At 42.1% G+C, this 7,500-nt stretch overlaps 1 non-coding gene across 1 annotated transcript; it reads right to left on the bottom strand.

The window, feature by feature from the left end:
• Positions 1 to 6,486: 6,486 nt before the first annotated feature.
• On the bottom strand, positions 6,487 to 6,558 carry Trnat-cgu (transfer RNA threonine (anticodon CGU)). The gene has a single exon. It is a non-coding gene; the product is annotated as a tRNA-Thr (tRNA).
• Between the last annotated feature and the right edge of the window lie 942 nt (positions 6,559 to 7,500).

Here is a 7,500-nt window from a genome sequence, read left to right as displayed (position 1 = left end):
GATGTATGAGATGCAATAAGCAAACGTTTCTTTCATTATGAAAGCAATGCAGGTGGGAAAAAACGAACATTCAACTTACAAGATAACCAGATGCTAGCGAACCAAAACAAAAACACGAGTACCCTCCCCTTGCTTCGTTAGCAGACGACTTTTGAGAATCTGTCAGACCGTCCTTACCTGGCACGGTTGGGCTTCGCTATCATCAGCTGTTTCACGTGTTTTGCGAGCAAGTCTACTCTTTTGCCTGGCTCTGCAGTAAGTCCACATTGGCGATGAAGGTATCTAAGAACTTAACATGTGTGTATTTTTCCGTAATCCAGTCATATTCTTTCAAAATGCAATCAAGCGGCGGTGACAGACTTGGGTCCTGTTTTCATCGCATCAATACCAGTTTAGGTTCATGCAAACACACTCGCAAAACAGTTTATCATGTAGATACATTTCAAATAGGGAGCAAATGGTTAAATCTACATATGTGTTCCCTAAAATTTGCTTCTCTGTCAATAAGACTAATTGTATAATAATGCGTTCGAAAAAAACAACGTGGAATCGATTCTGAATCGAGTCGAGTAAGCCAAATGGGGGCCAAACCGGTTTCCCCGTTCCGCCGACCTGAAACGCAAAAGAATTGTGCGCTTCAACTAAATGGATTTCTATACGACTTCATTACTTTCTTGCAACTTAGGAACCTTTACTTAACGCTTTTAAACGGTCTGAAAGTAGTGTTACCGCGTACTTATAGATGCACTCATTCGTTTTATTTTTTCAGCGACGGTCACTTAGTTTAAGGTTGCAAAAAGGCCATGTCTCGCTGAAAACACTGTTTCACACTCCACAGATCGCAAAAGTGCCGCTAGTAGTCTACACTTTGTGTTTGATGGTAGAATGGGATATACAGATTACAACACTCGTGGTTTTTTATATGGCTTGTATTTCAGTCAAGACCCAGCGGGAATATCAATCGAGAGCCACTCGCCAAAGGCTCGTGTCTCCCGATGATATTCATCCGCTGGGTCTTGACTGAAATACAAGCCATATAAAAAACCACTCGTGTTGTAACCTATACATATATATATAATGGTTTTTTTTTTTTTGGGGGGGGGGGGGGGTGGTAGGGGCGTTTCACTAAAATAAGATTTATACCAGACGTTGGTCATTAGTTGTTCGTGTATTGAAACACAGTGACCAATATGACAAGGCGATTACAGCTTAAAGAAAGAAGTTTTGTGTCGTGAGTAACTGTTGTTGGTTTCGAGTTGGCCAAAGGATCAATTGACGAATTCCGAAAATAACTCTGTCGGGAATGTATGGGTTGTGAAAGAGTGAATGCCCTTGCTTTACCTGGGACAAAAATGCACGAGCCAATCACAAGCCAGGGGTGCGTCGGAAACACGTGGACAAAGACCACGCGCCGTGTGGATTTATTTGTACTACTTAAAGCAAGGGTATTCACTCTATCACGACCCTTTCAACCCCGAAAGAGTTATCTTTGAACATCATCTGTACTGTAGCATTATTGACATCCTAGTTACAAGTGCGATGGACTGACTAATTTTTTTTTGGGGGGGGGGGGGGGAGGTAAATGTATGCAGTATTGAATTGGTCAGAAAAAATATTTTGTGACGAGTTTACAATAGTCTCCTCTGTGACCGTTTTTTTTTTTTTTTTTAAAGCTGTAACTTGTCATGAAAATACCCGCTAACATATCCGGTGACGGACCCTATTGCCACGGACGTTGCCTGTCAGAAACATGTACATTGCAATGTAAAATGACCGACTTAAGAACAGACGTATGGTTATGCGATAAACAGCAGTTATTACTAGCGCGACCGCCTGGAAAGCGGAGAATAGGAATATTCATCTTGCGGTCTCACTCACGTAAACAAACTGTTCTGACGTCTGGTTTGATGACATTCTGCCCGTACTTAAGAGAGAAAGCGGATCGAAAGATTTGCGGACGGACGGACGGACGGACGGACGGACGGACGGACGGACGGACTAAGAAAGAAAGGCAAGAATCAAAGAAAGAATAAAGGAAGGCACGAAAGAACGAAAGAACGAGCGAACAAACTCACAAACTCACAAACAAACTCACAAACAAACAAACAAACTCACAAAGAAATTAAACATCAGACACATTGTCTGAAAATATCTTTTTTGCTTGATTTACACACACACACACACACACACACACACACACACACACACACACACACACACACACACACACACACACACACACACACACACACACACACACACACACACACACACACACATAAAGACGAACACCCACCAACACACACCCACACACATACATGTAAAAACGACGTTGTCGATATTTTTGGCTGGTCCATACACTGATGTGACACCTGTTTTCTCAATAACTATGGGCTTGAACTTAAAGGCACAGTAAGCCACCCGTAAACCATCACATATACTGTCAGGCTTTTACACACAGTACAAACACCCTTTCATTTAAACACTCACCGCTTGAGAACATCCTAGGTGCCCTCCGTAAAGAGCGATCAATTTTCAAAGAATTAATGTTTGCGTGGTTTATCTTACCCCTGAGCCATCGTGAACCCTTGTGATCCAGTTTCCTTTTTTCACAATGTAGTCGTCAGTTTCTAATTTGAATGCGACTCGCTGTAAGCTTATCTGCAATAGCACGTTATTATGTACCTCAGGATCTATACGAAACAAACGGTTGTGATTCACAAGAACTCTAGCGATGGTTTTTGATTGTTTAGAGGAACTGGCGATAAGCATAAACCGTCGTCTGCTACGAGAACCACGACCTTGCGTGACCCTGCTTCCGGGCTTTTCTTTTTTCAAAGTTTCAAAACTTCGACTTGTACTGATCTTGTCTTGATGAAAAAAGAATTCTTTTATGATTTAAGAATGTTTGTGTAACAAGCTGTCAATTTATTATTTAGATTTTAAAAGTTAGGTCTGGCGCCAAAACGCACCACGGTCCGATTTTGTTATCAGACAATCAGCAAAATTACTTCTTTGAAAATTGCTCGCTCTTTACGTAGGGCACCTAGGATGTTCCCGTTCCGTGAGCGTTCAAATGGAAGGGTTTTTGTACTGTGACAGTATCTGTGATGGTTTACGGGAGGCGTACTGTGCCTTTAATAAATTTCAGATTTGATTACAGAATTACAACAGAAGTATGTAAGCAATAATACACTCGCTTAAATATAATGAATTGTAATCGTAAACTCGCTTTCCGGCAGAGTCGCACACACTTTCACACTCAGTCATTGCTTGATCAACTCAAAATGACGTATCTCAACAGTTTTATGATTAATATGGCATCTAAAAACCCAAAACTGAGGGTAGAACATTGTTTTGACGTCAAATCAATGAGAGCGTCAAAACTGCGTGGGCAAAATTCCATCGTTCTGTCCATAAAACGACGGATGCACAAACACACACACACACACACGCACGCATGCACACACACGCGGACGAACAAACAAACAAAGCGAAGAACTATAAGTAACGAACAGACGGAGGAATGACTAAGTAAAAGGAGCCTTAAATAAAGTAAATTATTCGTATTCGACATTTTACGTAAGATTGAATTTATTTTCATTTTGGAAGACTCGGGGGTAATGCTTCTGTATGTATTCTCTTTTCATTTTTATTCCGTCTTTATTGTATTGATGATTTGTTTCGTATTTAAACAGTTGTGCGGGCGGAAAAGCACAGCATGCAGTCAGATCGTGAGCACATCAAACATTTAAACTTTTAATCGAAGTTACAATAGTCGAATAAGCCGCGAACATCTGCGCGCACAATAAAAGAAAGAATGAAAGTGCTGAAAGCGATATTGAAACTCTCAGTGAATCTGCCGACCTCAAAAGGTCGAAATTGAATACACGTGATCAGTCATCACAAGAGCTCGTTGGACAAAGGAAAAGTGGTCTGGGTGGCCGAGTGGTAACGCACTTGCGCTCGGAAGCGAGAGGTTGCGAGTTCGACCCGGGGTCAGGGCGTTAGCAATTTTCTCCCCCCTTTCCTAACCTAGGTGGTGGGTTCAAGTGCTAGTCTTTCGGATGAGACGATAAACCGAGGTCCCTTCGTGTACACTACATTGGGGTATGCACGTTAAAGATCCCACGACTGACAAAAGGGTCTTTCCTGGCAAAATTGTATAGGCGTAGATAAAAATGTCCACCAAAATATCCGTGTGACCTGGAATAATAGGCCGTGAAAGGTGGATGCAGCGCCAAAAGGCAGTCGATCTGCTGGCCGATGTGAATGCGTGCTATATTGTGTAACAAATTCCATCTCACACGGCATTAATAGGTAACACGCGCCTTGAGTCACCTTGTGTGGTGAGATACGTGCGCGATATAAATCCTCGTAAATAAATAAAGAAATAAAATAAAATAAAGTATGCAACAAATGAACCTAGTGAACAGTCTCCAGACAGTCAAATAACCCTTCTGAACAGTTCGGTTCACCATCTCAGATTTGATCTCAGATTTGATCTCAGATTTGATGTCAGATTTGATCTCAGATTTGATCTCAGATTTGATCTCAGATTTGATCAGGCTCTTACATGGATAAGACCATCCCTCCACTTGGTCACATACCAAAAAGGAACACCCTGACTGCTTGCTGTGGTGAGTGGAAAATGTTTGATACATTCATTTCTCGCAAAGCCATTGATGGCGCTCATCAACATAATACATTCATTTCTCGCAAAGCCATTGATGGCGCTCATCAACATAATACATTCATTTCTCGCAAAGCCATTGATGGCGCTCATCAACATAATACATTCATTTCTCGCAAAGCCATTGATGGCGCTCATCAACATAATACATTCATTTCTCGCAAAGCCATTGATGGCGCTCATGAAAATAATACATTAGGCCAAACAAAAATACATGTTGGTTCAGGGTAACATGACCAAAAGAAATAGGGTGGGTAGGACGTTTTTTTAAATTGTTATTTTATTTTTTAGTTTTAGTCCCGGTATGGTTCGCAAAATGTGCCAAAGGGTTTGTTTTTGTTTGTTTGTTTTTTGAGAAATGAAAAAAAAGTTTTAGGGTCAGCGGGAAAAAATAGGGTCGGTCGGGTTACCCTAAACCAACATATATTTTTTTTGGCCTTAAACCCTCCAGCTCCTTCGGAATCAAACCCTCCAGCTCCTTCGGAATCAAACCCTCCAGCTCCTTCAGAATAAAACCCTCCAGCTCCTTCAGAATCAAACCCTCCAGCTCCTTCAGAATCAAACCCTCCAGCTCCTTCAGAATCAAACCCTCCAGCTCCTTCAGAATCAAACCCTCCAGCTCCTTCGGAATCAAACCCTCCAGCTCCTTCGGAATCAAACCCTCCAGCTCCTTCAGAATCAAACCATCCAGCTCTTTCAGAACTAAACCCGCCAGCTCCTTCTGGATCAAACACGACTCCTTCTCAACCAAGCGACCCTGCTTTCGGTTCTCAATCACTTATTTGTTGCATGGACACACAGGTCATCGCAGATGTTTCAGGACAAATGTTGGATGCTCGCAGTGATCAGATCAAACGGTGTCGAGCAGATGCTTTTTCTGGTCAAATGTCTCAAGCACAGCGAATGGTGAAGAGAAGTCGGGTGGACCTGAAAGCCGGAGAAGTTGGTGATAATGTCGCTGTGCCCGTGCCTCTAGTGGATCGTGGCAGAGGAGATCCAAGAAATATACTTGGTGTGATTTTACACAGGGACGTGGAAACAGACATCTACACGATGGCGGTTAAGGCTGTTATCTTACATGGCGGGTATTCTCGATTTATGTCCGCAGAGATTGCTAACCGAAGAAGATGTCTCTCTTGACAAGGCTGTGTCGTTGCGGTCAGCCGTGATAGAACTGTCAGCATCAGGCGGGCAAAGCTTTGTGAAATGCAGCTGTGAAGGGTCGAAGAAATGTTTAAAAAAAAATCGATGCAAGTGCTACAAAGCACAAGTAATGTGCAAACTCAAGATGTCACAGCAGCCAATCCTGCACCAATAAAGACATTGCCATATTATTATGTCTTGGTTTAAACACGGTTTTATTCAATTAAACATGAGACAATAATAAAACGAGAAATAATAGGGACACAAACTCAACCGAATGATTACTACGTGCCATATGTCTGTGCTGTTCATGCCCTGCTTGTTTTGTTTTCATCTTGTGTCATAATGGTATATTAATATTTTCAAGCAAAATTAAAAGTATGAGACATACAGAGAAAAGGAGAGAGAGAGAGAGAGATTGTTTTTGTTTTGTTTGCTTAACGCCCAGCCGACCACGAAGGGCCATATCAGGGCGGTGCTGCTTTGACATATAACGTGCGCCACACACAAGACAGAAGTCGCAGCACAGGCTTCATGTCTCACCCAGTCACATTATTCTGACACCGGACCAACCAGTCCTAGCACTAACCCCATAATGCCAGACGCCAGGCGGAGCAGCCACTAGATTGCCAATTTTAAAGTCTTAGGTATGACCCGGCCGGGGTTCGAACCCGCGACCTCCCGATCACGGGGCGGACGCCTTACCACTAGGCCACCGCGCCGGTGCTAGAGAGAGAGATGAGTGTCATAATGTACCTTTTAATGTACTCGTTCAGATTTTATGTTAAACATTTTAGGAAACATGACAGTATAAGAGAGAGAGAGAAGAGAGAGAGAAAAATATGAGGGTTTAACTTGCATTAATATAAGGAAACCAGAATCATTAAATGGTTCACAAGCAACCAACAAAGCATTGTTTCCCTTCAAATGTGTTTAAGTAAATGTGCGAATTTCCTGCCCCTTGAAATCAGGACATTCGCAAATTTCCTAGAATTTTTAGGAAATTTGTGAAATCCCTGAGTGAAACAGGAAATTCACAAATTTACTGAAATTTTCAGGGATTTCGCAAATTTCCTGTTTTTGAGAATTTACTGTAACATATATATCGATAGAGCATCAGCTGGTAACACCTTTGAAACATTCAATACAATACAAGGGCTTCCCACAGATGCTCTCCCTAGAGATTCCCGGGACACCAAATTGTAATTTACCCCCAAATGAAAGTTTTAGAGGGTCCAGGGACCACACATGCTCCTAATTTGAAAAATAAAATGACCTAACTTTAACAATGTTTTTGTACTTTTCATCAAAAACAATTCCTGAAATTGTATAACATTTGGTCTTCTATATAAAGAGAAAAAAAAGAAGTTCTTTGACAAGAATCATAGGCCGCAGTTGCACATGCTGGAAGGTAGACGGGCGGTGGCACACTTTGTTGAATGAGACATACAGTACTGGCCGTGTTGGCCACATCAGCTTGAGAAACTATGCGCTTGTTAATTCCTGACGGAAGTAAGGTCACGATTCGTCGATAGCGCAGCTGACGTTAAGCTGACGTCCCCTCTTAGTGATAATTATTAGAGAACACACAGACAGACAGAAACACACACACACACACACACACACACACGCACATACACACACACACACACACACACACACAC

This window comes from Littorina saxatilis, linkage group LG5, assembly GCF_037325665.1.
Source record: "Littorina saxatilis isolate snail1 linkage group LG5, US_GU_Lsax_2.0, whole genome shotgun sequence".
Lineage (NCBI taxonomy): Eukaryota > Metazoa > Mollusca > Gastropoda > Littorinimorpha > Littorinidae > Littorina > Littorina saxatilis.
Note: the sequence above shows the minus strand (reverse complement) of the source record. Positions and strands in the feature narration are given on the sequence as shown.